The sequence below is a fragment of the Nelumbo nucifera genome, chromosome 1 (genome assembly GCF_055504915.1).
Source record: "Nelumbo nucifera cultivar China Antique chromosome 1, China Antique-T2T, whole genome shotgun sequence".
NCBI lineage: Eukaryota > Viridiplantae > Streptophyta > Magnoliopsida > Proteales > Nelumbonaceae > Nelumbo > Nelumbo nucifera.
Window position 1 is genome coordinate 49496424 of NC_142649.1, and position 13300 is coordinate 49509723.

The window sequence follows — 13300 nt, forward strand, 5'->3', positions numbered from 1 at the left end:
CTGGAGTCGATTCATCTCGTAATTCAAAATGGACCAATTTCATCCAAGGAGCTTTATGTTGTGACCCTTATCTTAATACTTTTTAAAATGACCCGGGCTCATTGTTATGCATGCATTTTTCTAATTCGAATGTCTATCTACATCACGACAGGGATTTATGAAAAATTTGTATTAATCAATACAAAACACTTCGGAACAAAGAAATAAAAAGAGATCAAGTTATCGAAACAAAGAAAATAAGAAATAAGAACTCATTAATGCGACTTGGTAGGTGAAAATGTCGAACGTTCGAACAAATGCCACGTTTATGAAACTGATGACTCGCTGTGGACCGTGGCTTAAAATTTGTATTAATCAATGCAAAACACTTCGGAACAAAAAAATAAAAAGACATAAAATTACCAAAACAAAGAAAATAAGAAGCAAGAGCTCATTAATGCGAGTTGGTAGGTGACGTGTCGTAAGTACGAACAAATGCCACGTTTATAAAACTGAACTCGCTGTGGACCGTGGCTTCTCTGTATTCAGCCAAAGGGAGGAAAAGTGTTTCCGGGGTTCACTCCAGGAGAATCATTGCAGTGTTTCGTTTATTACTCTGAGCTCTGAAAAACTGTTGTAGCCCTGATACGGATTTGGGTTTCTAAATCTGCCTTTTCCTTTTTGTGATTATGGCCGGGAAGGTTATGCAAGCTGTCCGTTATGAGGCTTATGGTGGTGGATCCGCTGGTTTGAAGGTAATCTTTATTTTGTTATTTCCTCACGTCTTTTTGCTTTTTTAGTTTCTCAGTTTATTGGGTTTCTCTGTTAGTTTGGTTTTAATCTACAAATTTGTTCTTTCTTCTTAAAGGCTGATTTATGCGCTTTTGGGTTGAAGGAGTTCTTTCAATATACCTTTTCTTTAACTCGGAATTCTTTCAATGTTTGTTTATTTTTATGAAAGAATTTTCAACCATTGGAACTCCGCGAGAATTAGGTAGATATATAAGAATGCACTAAACCACTGATTGGCGAAAACTGGAGAAGTCATAGAAAAGAATGAGAACAAAATAGAAGAAATGATACTGACAACTAGGATATGCACACTGGGTTCAGAGTTTAAGACCCATTTGACATTCTTTTTAAGAGTTGTCTCCACATGCTATGACTGAAGAGCTTATGATGAACAAAATATTGCAGAAGGAGAAGAATCATAACAATATTTAGAGCTCTCATTTGCCTACCTTTTATTTAAAATCCTACAAGAGTTTAATTAGTGTTTCGGAATATTAATAAGCTTAGCAAGTTAAATTAAGTATGCAAATTGTTTTCGATAGGTAATATCTAAATTTTGTTAGAGCAAAAAAAGGATGATAATGTTTTCATTCGATCAGGATTTATAGATACATGGCAACCTGCTTATGCCAGCTGTATATGATGCAGCAGCAAACAGAGTAACTGCCTAACCAACAAAGTCCCACATGGAGAATTGCTTCTCCCAATATACATGCGTGGAAAATTGTTTCTCCTAATACCCCCCCTTCAAGTTGGAGCGTGGGAAACAATGCCCAACTTGGAGTAAAGACTATGTAGTCTGTCCCGACCTAGAGCTTTGGTGAAGACATCGGCAGGCTGTTCAGCGGTTGGAATGTGAGCTGTAATGATCCTTTTAGCTAGTAAATGGTCACGGACAAAGTGACAATTAATTTCGATGTGCTTTGTCCTCTCGTGGAATACTGGGTTTGCTGTTATGTGTAAAGCAGCTTTATTATCACAAAAGAGTTGCATGGGTTCAGAATGCTGAAGGCCCAAGTTTGAGAAAAGTTTCTTCAAACATATAAGTTCACTTGTGGCTGCAGCCATAGATCGAAATTCTACTTCAGCTGATGAACGAGTTACTGTGGCTTGTTTCTTGGTTTTCCAAGAGAGAGGAGAATGCCCTAGTGTCGCGGGGCTAGTCGTTGGGGCCCCGTGCGGCACTCGAATGTGACGAGTAAGCCTATGTAACAAGCAACAACACAAGAAAAGTCAACAAGATGGCACACGAATTAGTCAAAAAGGCTACTTGTATTGCATTAATGGATGGCAAGCACAAGCACACAGTTCAGTGTCGAGGGGATCTCGTGCTTAACCTTTATACGCTTATGACTCACTCGACTACCTACCTCCCCTTAAAGAGTACGTTAAGCTTTTGGGGGAGTGACATAAAGATACATCAAAAGGATGAAAAATCATACTAGGTAATTACAAGAATGCCATTGGAAATCCCCCATATAAAAATACATGCATAGCCCACCCATGACACACACTTGGACACTAGAGTGGCGGCTGTAGGCACGATGGGTGGCACTTGATGGCACGGTGAAGAGAACACTTGTGACAGTCTCCCCCACTCAATTCAGTCTTCGTCCTCGAAGACTGGCCTCTGATTGAGGCTCAGATCTACTGTTGATGAAGGAGGGTTCTTTAGCTGCTCCACGAACTTTGTCTCTTCCAAGGCCTAGGCATGATGATGGGTGGAAGTCTTTAGGGTGTTCTTGATGGTGGGAAAACCTATGGCTAGTCCCTACGTTAAGTCCTTGCCTGGCTGCTTCAAGGTAGGATTTTGGATGTTTTGCTTTTGTGGTAGGAAGGTTTGTGGCCAGGGCTAGGTCAAAATGAAGGTTTAGATTTTTCGGGTATTGTTCCCCATGATGATTTTTCCCCCAAGGGTTGCTCCTCACAAGGCTCCTATGAGGGTTGGTTTGATCATTGTGGTGGTGGATAGGGTACCTAAGTAGATTTGGTGGTACTCGCTCTCCCCGATGATGGTCATAGTGGAACTGGTTGTGGCTGGAGACGGCCTTGGGTCTTCCAAGAGTCTTCTGTGTTGTCGGCTCGTGGCACTGACGTTGGTGCCGTTGTTGATGTTGATGTTGGCGCTGGTGTTGCTGCTGACATTGGTACTGGCGCTGGTGCTGATGTTGATGCTGGCGTTGATGTTGGAATGGCTTTGGGGGAGACTTCTGAAAGGAGGGAGAGATCCATCGTATGGATGCCAAGAAAGCAGTGGAATAGGGTGGGCGAATTTCAAAAATTTCTCTCCTCCCTTCCAACTGGGAATCACATTCCCTGATTTAGAATACAATATTCAAGGATCTAATCGAACAAAAAACCGAACCAGATCTGAACCAATGAGAAAGGGAAGGGATATACTTGATCTGGAGAAGCGGTATCTCCCAACGTTGGTGTTCACGCACAAAGAATACTCCCAAGATCTTCTCCCACTGAAGATGATGTAGTGATACTGAAGCAGAACCAGCAGTGTTCATCTCACGAACCAAATTCTTCAGAAGAATTTGATGGAAGCGAAGAGCACCGTACACAATTAGCCTTTCAGCAAAGACTGATATCAAGAACACCTTCTTGATCTTTCCCTCTCAGAGAGATCGAACTAGGCAGTGAATGGCGGCGGCGGTTGGAGGAGAACTATGAAGTTGGCGTATTTGCTTTTCTTCTCTCTAGATCTTCTGAGATCCTATCTCAAATTGCAAAAGGAGAGTCTGCTAAAACCCTTGGTTCGAATTCTAGTAATTCAAGAGTAGGGTTTCTCCTCTTTCTTAGTGATTAAGAAACCTCCTAATCCCATTAGGAGTTATCCCAATCCAAATTTGTATTTGGATAGGGAATTATCTTAATCCTATCTGTAGATTAGGTTAGCCTACTCTTGATTCTACTAGGAGATTACCAGATTCAAATCTTTATTTGAATTTGGTCTCCAAGAGTGGATAGGGTCAAAACCCAATCCTTTGGCATGCCCTTATCTCAAATCCGCCCCTTTAAGTGGGCAATTAAAACACCCAGTTCGAAATGGGCTTTAGGCCCAATAAGTATTAAGTGCTCAACAGGCTTCCAAACTGCTGCCCAGTTGGGCTTCTTTGTAAGGCGTGGGACCCAAGCATTGATCTACACATCAGCCACATGGGTTCAGCCCAACCTTTGTTACAAGGCCTAGCCGAATTCACTAGAAAGCCCAGTGAACCCCTTGAGCCCATCACATGGACTCTATGGGCCCAACACTTACACTAAGTGGTTCCTGGGCCAAGCCATCTTATAAAAACCCACGGACTGTGGGCAGATGCAAGATTAGCCCATCAGGTATAACCCTAAATGGCCTTACACTTAACCTCTCAGCCCATAATGATCAAACACTGCCTAACAAGGGAGGACCTCTCCCTCGGCTACAAGAAACAGTGTTGTACTCTTTGCTCACATGGATCCCGGGAATTAAAACCGTTTGCAAACATTTTGAAACCATACATATCTATATATCTTATATATATAAATTTTGCAAAACAAAATTCCAACGATTGAAATCAACTGCCGACAGTTTGGTTTCCATCAGAGAGAGTGCATCCCCGATCATTACCTTTGTCTGACAAAGGGGCTGATCCTGTCACTATGATCACCCACTCAAATGAATTCTCAGACTGTCCCAACATACCCAGGTTTTGACCCCCGCTAAGGATCTCACTGATTGGCATATCAAAGACAGCCCAATCCGACACCTAGTGCAGTATCATAATCGAGTCTAGGGGTCAGGTGTAACTTTCCAGTTTTGCCCATCAATCTCCAAGGTCCAGGGCAATACTGGAAATCTGATCTGGTTCAAAGATTCAATTAATCCTACACTGCATGTGCCTTGGGTCTCACCCTGGCGACTGAGACAGGCCACCCGAACACTTGGTAGCACATCAGTGTCAACCTTGGCAGGATAAATCTCCCCAGACTTATCCAACGGCTGTGAACGTTCTAAACTAACACGAGTCTCATTAAGTGTTTAGTTTAAGGGTCTTACACAGAAACATACCACACAACATGAATCAAACATGCACTTTCTTCATTTACACTAAATGTCAAAAGTACATCAAAACTGATTGGAGCTAAGGGCATACAAAACTGTCTAACAACTTCTTCCTGGTGATGACTTCCCAACCCGTCCCAGTGCTGATGTGAGATGATTGAGACGGGGTCTTCCTTGTAGGCACGGCGCTGGCTTCATGGGTATCTACTTCCTGATAGTATTGCAGGGCTGAAAGTTGCTTCCCATGTACCTTCAAGGCTGTTGTCACTGGAACCATGCAAGGAGAACACTTGTCCAAGATGAGCAGACTGTCTATGTGTGGCATGAGAGCTGCTTCCGCCTGTGCGAGAAACCCCATTCCCAAGACAACCTAAAAATCATCCAAAGGTACTACAGATAGATTGATGGGTCCTTTCCATGACCCAACTTGGAGATCTACTCCACGAGCCATGCCTTCTACTGCTTTGGCCCCTGAGTTGACAGCCTTGATCCACCCTGTTTGTTTGGTGGTGGCCCCAGTGTCCACCAAGGCTTGGGTCGGCCTCCCGCCGAGGGTGATGTCTACATATTTCAGTTCTTTGTGGGCTTTGGTGGGCCGCTTGGATGTGGCCTCTTTCTTAACCATGGCGTTGATGAGTTGGAGGGTGCCTACTCTTGGCGCCACTGTGGGTTTCTCCTCATCGCTCTCTTCACTGTCGCTGAGTTTGGCGATGAAGGCAGTGAGTTTCTTCCGTGTTGGACAGTCACTCGTCTGATGATGCCCATTGCAAAGGTAACAAGGCACAGGAGTAGTTGGTCTCCTAGTGAACCGGTGGCCCTGATCGCTTGGGGCTGCTTGTGGCTTCTTCCCTTGTTGGTAATTTTTGGGCTTGTTAGTGGGCATTGGTTTCTCCTGTGTAGAGGTTGATATCTGATCTCCCCACTCAAGCTATTGGTACGTGGGCTATGTGGTTGATGGTCTTCCTCTTCTGACTTCCTTAGATCAACTAGTTGCTCGGCCACCGCCATGGCTGTTGCTAAGTCCTTCACCCCACACCATTGTAGTTCGAGTTCTGCCCATGGTTTGAGACCATCCATGAAGTTGAACAAAAGGTCTTTGTCAGACATGTCGGAGATCTCAAGGGTCAGGGCTGAGAACTCTTGGACATAGTTATGCAATGAGTCTTGGTGCTTCAAGTTCTTCAACTTTCTTCGTGCCAAGTACTCAACATTTTCGGGGAAGAACTGTCGCTTGATTTCTCTCTTGAAATCGGTCCAGGTGTTGAGGGTCCGAGTGCCACGTTCAATGTCCTGGCAACATCTACGCCACCATAACATTGCAATATCATTTAAATACATGGCGGCTGTACGTACCTGAGTTTGGTCATCATGGATGCTAGTCACAGAGAAGTACTGATCAAGTTGCCATAAGAAGTTTTCAAGCTCCCGAGCATCACAAGCACTGGAGTATGGAGTTGGTTGGCGCACCTTGATGTGGGTGGATGGAGCGGATGAAGGGCCGGTGGAATTGGCAATAGCTCTTTTCATGATTGTTAGCTCATTCCTCATCTCATCTAATTGTGCTTGGAAGCTATCCATCATGCCTTGAATGCTGCTTTTGTTAGACAGTGTATGCCCTTAGCTCCAACTAGAATGATGTACATTATGACATTTATTGTAAATGAATAAAGTACATATTTGATTCATGTTATTATGGTGTGTTTCTGTGTAATACCTTTAAACTGGACACATATGAGACTCGTGTTAGTTTAGAATCTTCACAGCTGTTGGATAGATCTAGGGAGATTTATCCTGCCAAGGCTGACATTGATGTGCCGCCAAGTTGGTTGGGGTGGCTTGTCTCAGCTGCTAGGGTGAGACCTGAGGTACATACAGTGTGGGTTTTCTTGAAACCCTGAACCGGACCAGAATTTCAGTATTGCCCTGGACCTTGGAGATAGATGGGCAAAACTGGAATGTTACACCTAACCCCTAGACTCGATTATGATACTGCATAGGTGTCGGATTGGGCTGTCTTTGATATGCCAATCAGTGAGATCCTTAGAGGGGGTCAAAACCTGGGTATGTTGGGACAGTCCGAGAATTCATTTGAGTGGGTGATCATAGTGACAGGATCAGCCCCTTTGTCGGACAAAGTGAATGATCAGGGATGCACTCTCTCTGATGGAAACCTAAACTGCCGGCAGTTGATTTCAACCGTTGAAATTTGTTTTTGCAAAATATATTTATATAAAGATATACATATATATTATGGTTTCAAAATGTTTGCAAAAGGTTTTAATTCCCGGGATCCATGTGAGTAGAGAGTGCAACACTGTACCTTGCAGCCGAGGGATAGGTCCTCTCTTGTCGGGTAGTGTTTGATCATTATGGCTTGAGAGGTTAAGTGTAAGACCATTGGGGGTAATACCTGATGGGCTAATCTTGCATTTGCCCGCAGTCCTTGGGTTTTCATAAGGTGGCTGGACCCAAGGACCATTTAGTGTAAATGTTGGGCCCATTAAGAGCCCATGGTGATGGACTCAGGGGTTCACTGTCTCCTATAATGAATTCGGCCAGGCCTTGTAACAAAGGCTGGGCTGAACCCATGTGGTTGATGTGTAGATCAATGTTTGGGTCCCACGCCATATAAGGATAGCCAACTGGACAGTATGCTAAGAGGTTAAGTGAGCACATAGACTTAATGGACCTAAAGCCCAATTCGAACTGGCTTAATAAGATTAATTAAATAGAGGCAGTTCTGGGATTTGGATCAGTTGATAGGATAAGGGATTATCCCTATCCACTCAAAGAGTCCAGATCCAAATGAAGATTTGGATCAGGAAACTCCTAATTTGATTAGGAAGGCTGATCTTTATCTGCAGATAAGATAAGGGATTATCCTTATCTCTTAAAGAGAGTCCAGATCCAAATATAAGATTTGGATTAGGAAACTCCTAATAAGATTAGGAGAACCTCTCTTTAAGGCTATAAATAGGAGAGCAGGGTGGACCTCTATATACAAATTCATAGTTTGCTGAATTAAGAGAGAAGACAACTCACAGTTTGACTGCTACTGTCTTCTGCTCTTTTCTTCCTGTTCTTGCCGCCCCTACCCAGTTCGATCTCCACCTGTGGGAGTGATCAAGAATCGTTCTTGATATTGCTTCTTGGTAGAAGAGGCGATCTGAAGTCGTGCTCACCAGCCCTCTACTACTTTCTTGCTGAAGAATTCGGTTCTTACTGAAGAGCCGTCCTGTTGATTCTGCTTCACCTCACAATGTGTCATCTTCAGTGGAAGCAGTTTTTGGTCTTCTCCTTGGGCGTGAACACCTTCATTGGGAGTTACTGTTACTCCGTATTATGTATATCCCTCTCCTCCCTTTTTGGTTTCAGATCTGGTCCGGTTTGTTTCAATATTGATCCTTAAAAATGCAGTTTTTTAAAATAGGGAATGCGATTCCCAGATGGGAGAGAGAGAATTTTTGAAATTTCGCCCAACCTTCTTGCAGGGTTCGACCATCCATATGATGGATCTCTCATCCCTTCAGCCTTGGGAAGAGCTGCCTTGTGACTGCTGCAAGGTGTTCTGGACGTCTCAGAGGGCTCTGTTAAAGCGGCTTTCCAGCTCCACCACAGCATTCTCTATCGTCTCCACGTTGAGATGGAGTTCGTCGACCCGATCTCGAGTCTCACCTACTGTTGCCTCGCAGTGTAGGATGCGCATGTCTAGGCTAGCTAGTTGGTCGACAGATTTGTCACGCTTGCTAGCTTTAGTTGTGTGGCCCTTTGGGGCTTGTGTCTTGGCAGGATCGTCGAGTGGAGCCTCATTGGTGTCGTGGGCTTGGTGCAGCCCGTGTAGTGTGTCATCGGCAATGTCACGGTTGCTCTTCATTGTGCTGAAGTTGGGGTGAAGACAGGGTCCAATGTGTGCGTAGGAGCTTCTGCTCTAATACCAACTATCACGGGGCTAGTCGCTGGGGCCCCGTGCGACACTCGAATGTGACAAGTAAGCCTATGTAACAAGCAACAACACAAGAAAATGCAACAAGATGGCACACGAATTAGTCAAAAAGGCTACTTGTATTGCATTAATGGATGGCAAGCACAAGCACACAGTTCAGTGTCGAGGGGATCTCGTGCTTAACCTTTACACGCTTATGACTCACTCGACTACCTACCTCCCCTCAAAGAGTACGTTAAGCTTTTGGGGTAGTGACATAAAGATACATCAAAAGGATGAAAAATCATACTAGGTAATTACAAGAATGCCATTGGCAATCCCCCATACAAAAATACATGCATAGCCCACCCATGACACACACTTGGACACTGGAGTGGCGGCTGTAGGCACGATGGATGGCACTTGATGGCGTGGCGAAGAGAACACTTGTGACACTAGAGTAGTGAAATAACCTGTGGTGGAACGCCAGCTAGTGGGACATCCAGCCCAATCTGAGTAACAGTAGGCTTTTAAGATCAAATCACACTTGGAAGAGAGTAAGATGCCTTGTTCTGGAGATGCTTTAAGGTAGCGGAGGACATGCATGGCTGCATCTAAGTGAGATTGATAAGGATTGCTCATAAATTGGCTTAAAACATGTACCAAGTATGTCAATTTGGGCCTGGTGATGGTAAGATAAACTAGCCGACCTACTAATCTTCTGTACTGATCTGGGTGGCCTACAGGAGGTCCAGAATCAGGTTGTAAGTGTTGCTGCTGTAGCATAGGAAATGAGCTAGGTTTGCAAGCATACCAGCATCAGTGAGTATGTCAAGTGTATATTTACGTTGACAAAGAAATATCCCAGCTGCAGTCCTAGAAATTTCAATGCCGAGAAAATATCGTAGGTGCCCGAGGTCCTTTATAGGAAAACAAGAGCTGAGATAATCTTTGAGAGCTGAAACACTACTTGTATCATTGCCGGCAATGATAAGGTCATCAACATAAGCTAGGACTGGAAGTAAGTTGCCCGATTGGTTGAAAGTAAACAATGTCTTGCCAGCAATTCTCCACGTATGTATATTGGGAGAAGCAATTCTCCATGTGGGACTTGGTTAGGTGGTTACTCTATTTGTTGATTCATTTACAGCTGGCATAAGCAAGTTGCCATGTATCTATAAATCCTGATCGAATGGAAACATTATCAAGGTCAGCTTTGTAGATGGATCGATTGGGAAACCAGACTCAATCAAGACAGCTGAATTGCGAGCATGGAAACACTGCAATTCTATTGTTATTTCCTGGGTTTACAATGCCCTAACCAACTAAGTCCCACATGGAGAATTGCTTCTCCCAATATACATATGTGGAGAATTGTTTCTCCTAATATAATATAGGCGTTACAATGTATTTGGTGGCTGGATGATGTCTATGCCTTTTGACTTGGCAATGTTGATTGATGCATAGATGTTCCTCTATGCTAAATAAATAAATACATGAATATTTATATATTTTATAATGTATTTTTGTAACCATACATAATTAAATGTTAATTATAAACTATTTAATCATAAATTATATTACTAGATGCTTAAATGGCAACTTACAATTGATTAATAGGAAAATGCCAGGATTTTTGAGTGACCTCCCTGGTTTAAGTTGAAAAAAAACAGAGGGAATAAAAGACCTATTTTTTTGGTGGTTCTTTATATGCTGAACTTTTTATTACTGCACTTATCTTGCACTTTCATTCAGTCTGTGACAGGTGTCCCGTACCATACATATAATGGGATAGCTGTCACAGATTGAATGGAAGTGTGAAGTGCATGATAACTGCAACAGATCCAGTTCATTATTAACACTCGTATCAATATATACTACTACTACTATTGCTGCTGCTGTTGCTATTATTACTATTATTTATCTATTTCTCTATAGAATAGGGCCTATTGCTTGGTGTAATGGTAAAATCTCAGGCTGGAAAGTAAGAAGAACACGGTTTCAAGTCTGAGAGCTGCCACTCTGCAAAAAACTGCCAAAGGTTAGGACTATATCCAGTCTATCCCTCCCAAGACCCCAGATAGCTGGGAGCAACATTGGCTAATGGCCTTTTTTTTGCTCAGAATCATATACTAGTACACCCTTATAACATCTTCTTATCTCAGTGAACTGGTGTAATTCTAGCTAGTAATGGTAAGCTTAACAGCCAGTTTAGGTGTTTGAACTTTTGTCTAAATTGTTTACAAAAAAATGGTGAACTGGTGTAATTCTAGCTAGTAATGGTAGGCTTAACAGTCAGTTAGGTGTTTGAACTTTTGTCTAAATTGTTTACAAAAAAATGGCTAAACCCAGTAGCTTGTGGAGTGATCAGGCACAAATTTTAGGGGTAATAGTAAGCTGAGCCATGTGTTTTACTTTTTCCTCTTCCTTTCTCATATCACTTCTCTCCATAGTTTTCCTTTCTGCAACTATTCTCCTAAGTTTCTCTTTTAGAAAGTGAAATTGTTTCTCAGGTGGACAAGAAATGATTGCACATTTTATATTGTTTTATCTAGTTGGGGATCATGATGCAGTAAATGCATACAACACTGGTTTATAAGCAGGAGATTCTGAGTTAAAATCTCAGTAATGCACACTTCTTTTTATAGACAGTAAAGGCTTGCTTAGTTGCAGATTTGGCGATGAAAAAATTGAATTGCTTGATTTTTTTTTTTTCAACTTGGACTTTATTAAGTGCAAGAAAATAATGAATACATGCCAAGAATCCCTCCATTTAGGTTAGCATCTGCCACCTAACCTAATCCTATTTTAAGTATTCACATTACTTGTTCTTACAATTGCCCCCAAAATGATCGACCCCTGTTGACCCCTATCTTGGCCAATGTGGCACCTAAGCATTTATGATTTATCTGCTTTTAGAACCCAAGAAAAATTGGTTCCCATTTTCCTTGCAAAACTTCTTATTTCTCTCATAATGTATTTATACTGCCACTATTCTTGACCTCTACCTTTTAGCCAGCACATAACCATCTTCATAAGAAGTTTCTATGTACAGTTGTTTTTTTCTTCAGTAATGAGATCAGTAGAATCTATTAAAAGAAGAAAGGGTGCGAAGGGAATATGAATCATATGATGCAATAAGAACAGATACCCCATGGGGCAGGGATCTGCTACCAACAAAATACTCCCAATGCTGTACCAACAGGCCACTGCAGCCACAAATTGGGAGCATCTCCTTTGATGTGCGATTGTTATGGCTAGCTGGTACAGTGTTGTGAGAGTTTGTTGGTAGCAGATCTGAACTCTACCCCAAGGCTTCCAAACAACAACCTCTCCTACATTCAAAATGTAATTGTTCCTTATTGGTAAGTCAGCATCTTGTAAAGCTCACTCATATTTACATCTTCTCTAGCTTAGGAATCAGCTAGAGCTTTAGCATATCTTCTAATCCAGTGAAACAAGGTCTTATCTCCATGTTGTCAAAATCTTATGATTTATGATATGATTCACGATTTGAATCATGAATCCCAAGGGTTTCAATTCAAATCTTATGTCTGAATCCTTTTATGCAAAAATCTTACTTTTCTTGTTTGAATCCTATGATTTGATTCATAAATCTTACGATTTATACGATTCTTGTGATTCATTGTGATTCAAATCAATTCAGTTCAGAATTAGTTCTTTGTCATTTTATTTTGTTTAGATTTAGTTTTGTGAAGGTTGACTTGTCTAGAGACCTTACTAGAAATTGGTTTATTCATGTTATTTAAGAGCATATATTGAGTTTATTTTCTATCATATGGAGGATAAAGACTCATAGTATGTGGATTATTTTACTTTCAAGTCAAATTTGATTATATCATTTGAGAATTCTATTGTATGAGTGATAAATTGTTTTATGTGCATATATGGGAGATATGGTTAAAAAATAGAGTATAATCTCTTTTCTAAGCTAGACTTACGAGCAGGGTACCATCAAATTCGGGTGCATGCTCAAGATGTACACATGACTTCATTTCACACACACGAGGGTCATTACGAATTTTTGGTGATCCCTTTTTTTCTCATTAATGTGCCCTCTACTTTCCAATCCTTAATGAATGAGATTTTTTGCCTGTTCTTGCGACAATTTATTTTGGTAATTTTTTATGACATCCTCGTGTACAATGAGGATCGTTCGTTCCTCATAAACATTTATGTACCACATTGAGTTTGTTAAGAGGCAATTAGATTTATACTAAAGCTTCTAATGTGATTTTAGTCTTGCGATAATTTACTTTTCTCATCAATGTTCCCTCCACTTTCCAATCCTTAATGAATTAGATTTTTTGCTTGTTCTTGCGACAATTTATTTTGGTATTTTTTGATGACATCCTCATGTACAATGAGGATTGTTGTTCCCTCTTAAACATTTACATACCACATTGAGTTTGTTAAGAGGCAATTAGATTTATTCTAAAGCATTTAATGTGATTTTGGTCAAAGACAAATCCACTATTTGGGCTGACCTAGACAAAATACGCTGTATGGGCTGACCTAGACAAAATACGTTGTATGTT

The 13300-nt window shown here is 41.6% G+C and overlaps 1 long non-coding RNA gene across 1 annotated transcript; it reads left to right on the forward strand.

Annotated features, from left to right (window-relative positions):
- Positions 1–402: 402 nt before the first annotated feature.
- On the forward strand, positions 403–13013 carry LOC104587511 (uncharacterized). The gene is made up of 2 exons (XR_733606.3): positions 403–734; positions 12710–13013. It is a non-coding gene; the product is annotated as an uncharacterized LOC104587511 (long non-coding RNA).
- Positions 13014–13300: the final 287 nt, after the last annotated feature.